Consider the following 11465-nt stretch of genomic DNA (forward strand, 5'->3'; position numbering starts at 1 on the left):
CTGAAACCCAAAGCAGCTACTGCGAAAGTGTTTGAGTATGACTCCTCCCTCCTTCCCCAATTCACCAGATCAGGCAGGCTGAAGCTTTCTTCAGGTCCTGAACCATCAGCAGTTCTCCATTAATCCTCAAAACTGTGAACTACAAATGTTCAGGCCTCCATTGTGCTGTTACAGGAGGCACAAGATAAGCTTGGATCATGAATGTGATCTTGCTAAAATGAAACAAGGGGGTGAGGGAGAGATGGGCATGGGTAGGTTGTATAACTGGTGACAGAGCTAGCTCCAGGGTTGAGGAGCAAAATGCTGCCAAGTGAGGTCCTCTGATGTAATGGTCCTGCTCCTGGGTTCATGGGAAGCTTGCTTTGGTGGCTCTGGATGGTGATATTTCCCCCCAACAATGGCTTCCTGGTTTGAGCCACCTTTCAAGGCTTTGTCAAAAACAAAAATGGCAGCCTCCAGAAGCCAGTAAGTGCGTGTGTTTTAAAAGATGGCCCATGGCAAGCATTGATGGTAGGCCCTACTAGGGTCTGGAGGCCCAGTAGTTACTGAAAGATGGCAGCTGCTGATCCCGACTGGTTGGCATAGTTCCAACCAGTAAAGATGAGAGAAGAGCAACTGGTTGTTAGTTAAGATGCTCTATCCAGGGTTAGCACAACAGCATGAAAATGCTCAGGAGAAATGCACAGTTTCTTAAAAAAAAATACGCAGCAAAGACTAGCATATAAAAAATGACTTTCCCTGTTGTGAATCTGCTTCAGCAGTTGCCTTTGTTGAACACCATCTCTGTTTAAGCAGCTGTAATATGGTGGCAGCTGGTCTTCCATCAGGCTTCTGGCAAGGCAGTGATGAAGTATAATGCAGCTGCTGGAGCAAAGCAAGGCTAGATTAAAAAAATAAAATAAAAAGCTTTAGTATAGATCCAATGGGAGGTGTTGTGCTCAAATGTCATTGACAAGTTTATAGTCTGACATCTCCACTTAAGCTGTGGCAATCAGAGGGCCAGCCTTTCAAACTTGGCCAGCCTTTTGGGGGTCATATTCCAATGTTGGATGGGGTGAAATGACAACATAAAACCCCGAAAGACAAAATGTGCATAGCTGTCAGGATCCTGCAGTCAAATCCCCCACCTTCAGGACTGAGGGTGAGAACCAGAAAAGGAAGGACATGCAACGGACAGCCCCACAAGTCTTTCCACCAGATGAGCCTGTGGAGTCAGTGAACCTCTGGCCTGAGGATTTGGTACTGCTGTCTTCAGAGGACTCTATTGCAGAAGCCCCAGTGAAACCAGGGGCTCATTCAAACACTGTTGCCTGCTCCTGTCAGGTAAGCCTACCTGGTCCCATGGAGGGGGCACTCATGTGGGAGGAAGCCAGCAGAAGGCACTATGCTGAGAGCTGCCCAAATCCACACTCAACTCCCATGTCCCCATCCAGCTCTCTGCATGATGCAAGTCTCCTTTGCTTCATATATGTTAAGGGGAGATCTTGCTCTCAAGCCAGGAGTGGGAAATGTTTTTTCAGCCCAAGGGATGTTACCTGAACCTTTGTACAGGAAGCTACATCCTAGCCATGCAAAAGCCACAGATTTTGACAAACACACACACCCCTCCATCCAGACAAGCAAGGGGTGTCATCACACTTCAAGGACACACACCAGCCAGGCAAAAGCATTTGTGGAGGATGTAGAGTAGGGCTGGTGAGAGGTGGGAATGTCCTGTGGCTTAGAGAGAGTCCCAGGTGTCAGACAGAAAAGCTTTGGAGACCTGAGTTTCCCCATCCCTGCCTCAAGCCTTGTTGCTCGCAGTACAATAGACTTGCAGATATATTATGGATAAGAGCAGTGTGCGATGCAAAGCAGGTGTCTGTACTGATGTATGCATTGGTGTAAATGAAGTTGTTTGTAAAAGGAAATGTTTGAAGCTAAGACAGGCAAAGGAGTTTGAATGGGGAAAATGACAAGCTCTGCCTCAAACCAAACACAGGCGGGAGGTGGAATTGGACACATAATATGGGATGATCCACTGAAATAAGAAAATCATGTCTAAATATTGGGTCAGCTTTTTTTGTTGTTAAACCCCATCCCCCCAAAAATGAATAAATAAGTGCTTACTCATTAAGAGTGAAACCCAAGACCAAACATTCTGGGGCTAATAGTCTATGACTAGACTTACCCTTAGGACATTTAATATTTGGGGTGCCTGTCCATTGACTTGCACTGTTAGGTGGCTACTGGGAAGACCAGAAGATTGCATATTTTTATAAAGGACATTGTCGCTTAGTAACTTGGGGAGGCCTAAGTATTTGTGCTTCCAAGCATATCCTGTGCCTGACATTTGTGCCTAGAGAGCTGGCTCTACTTCCAGTTACTGGTCAGGATGAAAACAAAGTTTTCAATGGGAACATGTCCCTTTTGTTTGAATCTTCACACTAGTGCACATTAAAAAGTTTAAATAACAAAAAGTTTTTAGTATCACATTGCTTCCCTCCTCTTCCGATTAACGTTCTAATGTTTGTGTGCTGTTCTTCAACCCTTAGGTTAACATTTTCAGTCTAAAGATACAGATTTGGGGTGTGTGTTGGAGCAGAAACATAAATAATCAAGGCAGAGCTAAATCGCGCAACTGGGAATGGAGGCATTTCCCCTTTGTGCCACTGGAGCTGTGCTGCAGACGAAAGCAGCCACCCATGAACTCTTGAAGCTAAGATCCGATGTGGTGCAAATCCATCGACAAACACCCAGCTGAAGAAAGGAGGTTCCAGTGGGATTTCCGCACTTTTCATGGAGTTTTGAACAGTGTTCTAATTGCGCTTTCATTTTCTTTTAGAATAATCCATTACAATTGTTATGGATTCACACTAGTCTTCCTCAACCTGCCGCCACCAGATGTTTTGGACTGCAGAGGAACCCAGGAAGTTGCTTTCTACCAAATTAGACCAATGGTCCATTTGTTGTCAATCCCAGCAGCAGCTTTCCAGGCTTTTAGGCAGGAGTCTTCCACAGCCCCTGGGATTAAACTAAGAATTGAAGCTGGAACCTATTGCAATCAATTCGCATGAGCTTCAGCCAATATGGCCAGTGGTCAAGGATGATGGGAGTTGTAGTCCAAAATGTCTGGAGGGCACCAGGTTGGGAAAAGCTGTTTTATACAATTTGGGGGCAGTTGTATAAATATAGAAAACAAAGTCACCTAGTTTATAATGGCATTGGCCAGGGGTGAGGAACTGGATCCAGCTAGTGAGATACCTTAATTCCTTCATCTCCATGGGCCAACTTTGACAAGTGGGTGGGGCCACCCATCAATCACAGTTTAAAGGAGCTTGCTGTAACCACCAGTCAGCTGATGTCAATCTTTGACATCCATTTGCAGAAGCTCTTTGGATTCAAACTGCACCTGCAAATGGACATTTCCCCTCTGTAGACACTGTCTGCAAAGGAACAATGGAGAGCTGACTTTAAGCTCCTGGTTGTTCCTTTATAGTCATGTCCTTACCTGTCAAACACCTGACCCTCATGGGCCAAACTGGGATCTGTGCTGGTCTTAGTCAGGCCAGTGGGCAGGAGGCTCCCCACCACTGACATAGACTGAAACTTCCCTATGTTGGACGTACAGCAGCAGAGATCATTCAGTGCGTAACTTAAGGGTTAATTTAGTTCTCAGTGATAACTACCCAGAGAGGTATGTGCAGAGCTGTCACTTAGCAACCACTCAGAGTGGCATGATCTCTAGTGAGGTAACACAGGCTCTGATTGGCTGTGGAGTTCTGAGGTAGTTTCCCCCTCTGTGTGTTTGGTTAATGCCACCCTGTACAAAGTCTGAACCAAGAAAAACAAAACCTTTGTTCATTTTGCCTCAGATTATACACTGTTATGTTTGGTTTCCTTAGTAAAGTGTTATTGAGATGCTGTCTCTGTTATTTATATGACTTTGCTAATGTTTAAAGCAGGGGGTTGGACTAGATGATTCTTGTGGTCCCTCCAACTCTATGATTCCATACTTTTACCAGCACTATTTGGAACTATTGATCTCTCTCTACCAGTAGCTGCTGGTGTGGTAGGGTAGAGCTGTGAAGCCATCCTCCCATCACTGGCATTGCTGCAGCTTACCTGGGTGGTCCTGGGGCTTCACAGATGCACCAGTGAGAGCTCCGCGGCTCTGCTCCACCATCCCAGCTGCTACTGCTCTCTGTGCAAACTCTTTATTCAACGGAAGAGATTTGCTCTGTAGCTCTTGGTTCAATTTCCATTCAAACTTAGTTCTTCCAGAATGTGAGGAGTTGACCACAGACTATTCTATCTACTGTCCTCGGAAATGAGACCAGAACATCTTTAACTAATCATATACAAATCAAACCCAAATTGGGAGAAGTATCAACAGAAGCATAAAAGCTCAGACCTAAACAAAGCAAAATATGGTTTGACAAATTTCCTTGCACTGAAGATCTTTAGGTTTTCCCCCCTCTGAAATTCCAGACAGATAAACTGTTTGAAAATAAGTAAGTACGTCGGGTTATTTACTGGTTTTCAGGCATCCTCACATCCAGGGCAGTGTGCAGAGAGCTCCATTTGAAAAGAAACTCATTTCAGACCCGCTCTCCTGCTGATAAATTGTAATTGGTGCCTGATTGAATATGAGACGGATTTTGTTCTTTTCCACCCAGCCTGACCCGACTGCTCCGGTCATTTCCTGTCAGTGGTTGAAATAGGCTGCCTCAATCAGTGGCGAAATGCATTTAGCTTGCTGAGAGAAAGCACTTCACTTATATCTTGAAAGACTCTCATGTACAAAGCAAAAAAAGGAAAAGGGGGGAAAAGGAATTGAATCACATGATGGGAGTGTTTGAAAGTTAAAGCAGAACATTAAAATAGTAGCAGATTACAAATAATTGCTGCAGCTCTATTCATGTACCCCAGTTTATAAAGGCCATTTGAGGAATCATCTACACATATCATTACTTCATGAGACTGGCCTGTGTTAGCTGACTAACAAATTAAATAAATCATAACCATTCATTGATTGTTTGCAATAAACAATATGTTTTGCACTCCACTTTTCTTTCCAAAAGGAAACCCAAAGCAGACAAAACAGTTGCAGTAATATCAAATCAAACAATTGTGCTCCGTTTATGGAAGAAAAAAGGAGCACTGTGTCAACTAGGTTAAGTAGAGCATCTTCTGAAATTCATGAGGCCCAGTGAAGCCTCTCTACATGATCTTAAAGTAAAAGGGAGAATATGTATTAGTTCCAGCTAGAAAAAATGGATCTTGGAAACTTAGGGCAATGACATGCCAATTTTCTCTCCTAATGCATAGTTTACTAAGGATGTTGCCACACTGCAGTTCATGCGGTTGCTGACAGGTGGCACTTTAACCTGCAGGCTGGTGACAAACTGGGCTCTCAGAGCTGCTGGGCCATCACAGTGGTATTGGAGGGTGAGGAGGAGGGAACTAGAGACAAAGGTCAGTGAGTGAGTGGGTGGGAGGCCCCGGCCAGCAAGCAGAAGTTTGGTGAGGTCTAATGGGAGAGAGGAGGGGTGGTTTGGGTGAGCTCCGGGGGAGGGCTAGCTTTGGTGAGGAGTAAGGCGAGGGAGCCTAGAAACTAGCCTGGTGTGCCAAGGCATCATTTATATTAGTTGCCCCCCCTTTTGCCTCTGACCCCACCCACCACTGCCATGTGACTCTCAGAAGGTTGCCCAGCAGGGAATACATTCCTCAGTCTGAAAAAGCTCATCACTCTTGACCTGTGTCTTCAATCCATGTATTTTAATCCTAAGAACACATCTGCAAAGCTAAGCAGGGTCCAGTATTGTTTCGAATTGGATGGGGAACTGGTTGTTAAGATTCCTATGTTGCCAGGGGCTGGACTAGATGATCCTCAGGGTATCTGACAACTCTACAATTCTATGATTCAGTCCACTTTCTGGGCCCTTAGTGAAATGAAGGTGACCACCAATACTTCTCATTCATCTGATCAATAAATGTATGAGTGAAGGTGTGCCTAATATTGGTGCCCTCCTCTGGCCATACCCTTGATACCTGTGCATTCAGTAGAATACATGAAAATGGAATCTGACTGTTTTACTTGCCTAGAGCCCCCTTTCACACATTCTGCTGATTGCATGGATACTGAAGGCATGGCCCAAATATGGAACCCTCCAGATATGGTTATAAAGTACTTATATGCCTGGCACGCTGTTGTGAACTACGCCAATGACTCGGGCACAAGGAGTCCTTGCTCATGTTGTCACCAGGGAACCTGAGGTTTACACTAAATACTCAGGGGTACCAGAGGATGACATTTCCAGGGGGCTGAGCTATTGCTGTCTCAGAGTCCAAAGTGCCAAGGATAAAGGATTGGAAGTCTCTCTGTTACTGGCACTGATAAACTGCATTGACAGGGTATATGATGCTTGTGACAAAAGCATTACCAACTGACCCAAAATGTTATAGGAGTTTGGGATTGGCTCATAATGATTTCAAGGAGAGGGGCATAGACTCTTCACGTTCACTGTTGTGAGGTCTTCTGGTCTAAACATGGGCCCCATGACTAGTTAACGAGGTTGCAGATCGGCCTATTAAACCTCCAGCTCAAAACTGCTCAGCTAATCTTGGGGTACTGCAATTTGTCTCTGAAGGCCAGTTGCTGGGATTTTCAGACGGGGAGAGTGTTTGTTGTGTTTAGGTCTGCTTGTGGGCTCCAACTTCCATAAGCGTTGGCAGCATAGACCCCAGGGATGATGGGGGATATAATCCACAACATCTGGTTCCCCATCCCTGCCCCAATGCCTGCCAGGACACAGAGAAGCAACCTTCCCATTGATGCCAGCTGCTATTAAGAAGCCTGTATTGCAACCAATATTATGTTTTATGAATATTGCATCAAAATGTAATGGATTGGGAGCTCAAAGCCAATTCAGAAAGTGCTGAATCTTTGTAAGTGGACAATTTATAGCTGTGGGTGATGATACTGCTGAATGCTATAGCAGTTCAGTAACCTGAGGAAATAGAAAGTTCATACGAATGAAATATCACCCACAGAACCAGGCTCTCTGAATTAAGATAGACTGATGAGAGATGTTATATGAAGGGCATAAGATCTTCCTTGATGGGTGAGACCAAGGTCTGCCTGTTCTACTCCTCTGGCATTTCCACTCATAGCCACATAGATACCCCTGCTAATCAGAGCCATGGGGCAGTTCTTCCATCTTATAACTGATTTTACCACTGGTCTTGCAGCCCCACTGGACTTAATGGTCTTATGCCTACCCTGTTTAGATGAGCAGATGTATTATTTAAGTTCCTTCAAAATGTGGTCAAAATTAGTCATGCTGCACTGCTCATTCAGCTGAGTGGGGCTCTAGAATGTCTGCCTTAAAGTTCTACCCTGATGGCTGTACTGAAGGTGATTATGAGCTGATAATGGCAGGACCAATTATCAGGAAACTTTTTACAAAGAAATCTTTTGCCCTGCAGCTTCATCAGGCTCTCAGTGGTTCCCCCCTTGCCTATTCAGATGAATTGGCAAGGGTTAACATGAGGACTTTCCAGATATGTGACTGGGCCCAGGAATCTGCCCAGCCTCTGCTACCTATTTCGAGTTAGGCCAGGCAATTAGTGGGTTCTTGAATCGAATCATTAATGGAAAACCAAAAAATCACCAGAGAAGAACTAACATGGGGTTTTATCTTCCCAAATCAAAAGGGGTGCCAGTTGAAGGGGAATTATGGTTTCCCTAGAACTCAAAACCCAGGAGAAAAGCCCATGTTCTGCCTTATGCTATCAGTCCATCTAGCTCAGTAGACACCAGCTCTCGATGGTTTCAGGCAGGGTTCTTCCCCAGCCTTTGCAGGAGTTTCGAGTGATCAAACATGGGACCTTCTGTATGCAGAGCAGATGCTCTGATACTGAGCAATGGCCTTCCCTAAAGTAGTGGTCTGAGGGTTGGTGTAGGGTTTGGGAGACCAGTTTGGAATCTCTACTCAGTCATGAAGTTCACTGGTTGACCTTGGGCCAGTTGCTATATCTCAGCTGGGGAGAGAGAACCATGTAAGCCTTATTGAGCTCCATGGAGGAAAGGCTTGGTACCCATGTATTAAATAAAGAAAACGCCTCTCTGTGCCTCTTCTTTTCCTTTGCTACGTGTAAGCGCTTAACACAATCATCTGTGTGTCACCCAGTAGTGTGAATGCTGTTGAGACTTCTCTTACTTCTTTCCACCTAGAAATCTTTTCGATGAGAGCAGGGCAAAGCAAAGAAATGAGAAAAACAAAGTGAGAAAATGTGAGGGGGGGTATGGAGGTGTTAGGTATAAGTGACAATCACAGAAGTGGGTAAAGGGTGGGAAAGAGATGCCAGAGAATCTCCGAAAGAGAGCGAGAGAGCGAGAGCGCAAGCATAAGGTATGGTGGAGAAAACAGAGCTTTCTAATTAAGCAGAAATTCTCTCTGCTGTAAGGAGAATGAAAGATTAAACCACACCAAACCTTTCTAGGAAAGAAATCAAGTAAAAAGCAACACCTATTTGAATCTCGAAAGACTCCATAAACACAGGGCAATTTGTAGTCCCGGCACAGAAGGTGGTGGATTGGTTATGCAGGAATTTCTCTTGAAATGCAACTCAAGACTATCGTTTTCTCATTAATCAGGAAAAAGCTCTCCTTGAGCTTAATTACCATTCTTACAATAACTTGCATATATCCTGCTCACTCAATAAAAAGTATGGATTTTGGTTGCTTTAAAGAACCTTGAACTGCCTGAGCTTCTGTGGCAATGAATTCCACCTTGACTCTCATGATAGATGAGTGTCTTTTGCCTGTGTGACTCTCTCCATTTTCTCCCAGTATGAATGGGTCAGTTACTTATACTGAATCGGATTCCTTTGTCAAAGTTAACAGGAGTGCCGTTCTATTATATGATATCTCCTTATCGTATTTGTTCTGCTGCTTATGGTGGGAATAGCAAAACAACACTGAAGTAAAAAATAGATTGGTCATGGCCCACTCGATTTCCAGTTCAGATTCCAGAAACAGATTTGAAACCGTACAGTTAGAGGACATTTTCAATGCTGTGAGTGAAAAGAGCCCTGATTGCCTTTACAACATTGCAGTCACTGCAATCATAGTCCCATGACCCCAGTTCAAATCCTGAGGTTGACCAGGTCACCAACTTTTTAAAAACAGCAACAACCTTCATAGGTTGTTGCATTGTATTTGAAACGGTTTCTGTAGTACACAGACAGAGCTCCTTAGGTGAATTCCTTCCAGGTTGTTTTACAAGTCGAACCCCTGCACTTAGAAACTGGCACACCACCTCCTAGGGGCAGAGGTGCCTTCCATCCCCTCAAAATCTGCTGGCACAGGGCTGGGCCCCCTCAGTGTTGCGCCAGGCTCAGCGCTTGTCACATCATGCGTGTCATGCATGTGTCGCACACATAATGTCACATGCATGCCCTGAGTTCAGTGGAGCTTTCTCATAGGAAACTATGCAAAGGATTGCAGCCAAGCCAGTCCCAATAAACTGAGTATTATGTTATGTACTACTCTTCTTTGGTGTGTGTATGCAATAATGGAATAGCTGCCTTCAGTTTTGGACTCTCCTTGGAGGCATAGCTTTGGACATGCTGGCGAGTATGGCTATGGACTCTTCCAGGGAGTGTGGATATGAATGTGACCATGATGAGCTCCTGAGCATCCGAGTTTACCACTAAGCCACTGAGAATGAAGCTTTATTTTCTCTGCCCCATTATGAGCCACCTACAGCTTTCACTTTTCAGGCTACTCCATGAAATAATTGCTAATTAGAATAGCAACCCAAACCATAGGTTGGATTTCTTGCTATGCGATGCTGGGCATGTTCAAACTTTTGGCCATTTATTAACATCTCCAAGTTCTCAAATATGGGATTTCCCAACAAATAATGTTTCAACTTCTGATACTATCAGGATGCTATGACCTAATGCATCAACAATGTCTGTGGAGCTGCTCTAGCCCAGGAAATGAAGTTATAACATTCTAGTTAGCATTTCTGGGGTTCTTCTCCATGGATATAGGAGAATGTTTCTGGTAAAGAAAGCTGATAAAGGAGCAGGGGGAAAGGAAGAGACTGTTACTCCCAAAGGATTCCTTAAGATGTGCTGCAGAACTCTGTTGGAAGAACAGAACAGGCGGTTGCTGTGCATCTCCAAGGACTACACTAATACTTTTAATCCATGGCATGAGCCAAATATTTAAGTTCAGCCAGTCTTGCATTTCCCCGCAGAGAAGTGTTTGTACATAACTTTGTCTCATTGCTTTTGCATAAAGTTTAAGGCAAGCTTCCCCTACTGTTCTATAAATAATGATGGGATATGCATTCATTCATATGTATTTTGATCTCGGGAAATCTAATATGTGGCTTGGTGTGATCTGCCATGCCTTTGCATTGAATTCTGATAAGAAACCAAAATATAGAGATTTCAATTTCATGTTCATTTCCCTTAATATATTCTTTCTTCCCCTGCCTTACCTTTAAAGGCCCTTTCCCCTGATACCCGACTAGTTAAAACTGGCTCCAAGAGCGGATACAGCTCAAGCAATATCTAATCCACAGAAAATGTTTACTTCTTTACGCCAAGGAGCTTGGGAAAGGAGGACTGGAGGAAGAGGCATGCAAGGACTCAGTTCAGATTGGACCTTTGTTGAAGCAAATTTCTCACTCAGCGCTATCCCTGGTGCTGCAACCACAGGCCTGTCTATTCTGGTGCCTGGAACAAATGGGTCAAAGCATCAACACATCACTGGTTATAGTACAATGTGAGTATAGGATTGTTCTGAAAAGTGGTTTTTGGTGTTGTTGTTTTTTTGCAGGTTTGAGGGGAGCTGGAGCTGAAGCTGGAGCTAAGCCCTAGTGGGTATGGAGGAAGAGTTAAACCTGCTTCCCTCTCATTCTGTGGCCCCAATTCAAATTGTCCTTTCCTGTAGTGGTTGATTGTTTACTTGTCCCCCACCCCACCCTGAAAATGGAAAAAAGAAAGCCACAACCAAACACATTGGGTCCAAATCATGCCACGGCTAGTTTGACCCACTGCCCAATTAGAGAAAAGTAAAGCAGAATATGTTGTTATGTATGAAACATTCAGCAGGTGGCGATATTGCTTTAGTTAATTATTGCAAGGAACTCTCTGGTTAAAGGAACTACTGTCCCGTTGGAGGGCAGTTACTAGGTACAAGCTATAGAATTATATTTGAGCTTATTTACCATGCCCAAGATCCGCACACTCCATTTGACCACATTGGGATGTTGATTGTTCCCCCACCCTCCCATTTCGGTGTACTTTGCAAATTGAATTCCCAGTGCTGCAATGTATTCCCAGTTGAGGTTCCATATACCAGACCAAAGGTTATTTCTACTCTCTGCCCTCCTTTACACAGCCTGATAATTCTTTCTCTGAAATGGGAATCTCTCCAGCCTTAGAAGAACACTATCAGAAAA

At 44.3% G+C, this 11465-nt stretch overlaps 1 protein-coding gene across 3 annotated transcripts in view; it reads left to right on the top strand.

Moving 5' to 3' along the window:
* Nucleotides 1-10818, top strand: part of HTR1A (5-hydroxytryptamine receptor 1A) — a 45047-nt gene extending 34229 nt beyond the window's left edge. Inside the window, exon 2 of one of the 3 annotated variants that reach the window (XM_081929880.1) lies at nucleotides 10609-10818. The gene's annotated coding sequence lies outside the window, so the exon portion shown is untranslated. Of the gene's footprint in view, nucleotides 1-10507; nucleotides 10530-10583 lie in introns of those variants that run through there. The other 2 variants (XM_081929879.1, XM_081929881.1) reach the window with 2 other exon arrangements.
* The last annotated feature ends 647 nt before the right edge of the window (nucleotides 10819-11465 follow it).

This window comes from Podarcis melisellensis (genome assembly GCF_964234715.1).
Source record: "Podarcis melisellensis genome assembly, chromosome: 11".
NCBI classification, from domain to species: Eukaryota; Metazoa; Chordata; class Lepidosauria; order Squamata; family Lacertidae; genus Podarcis; species Podarcis melisellensis.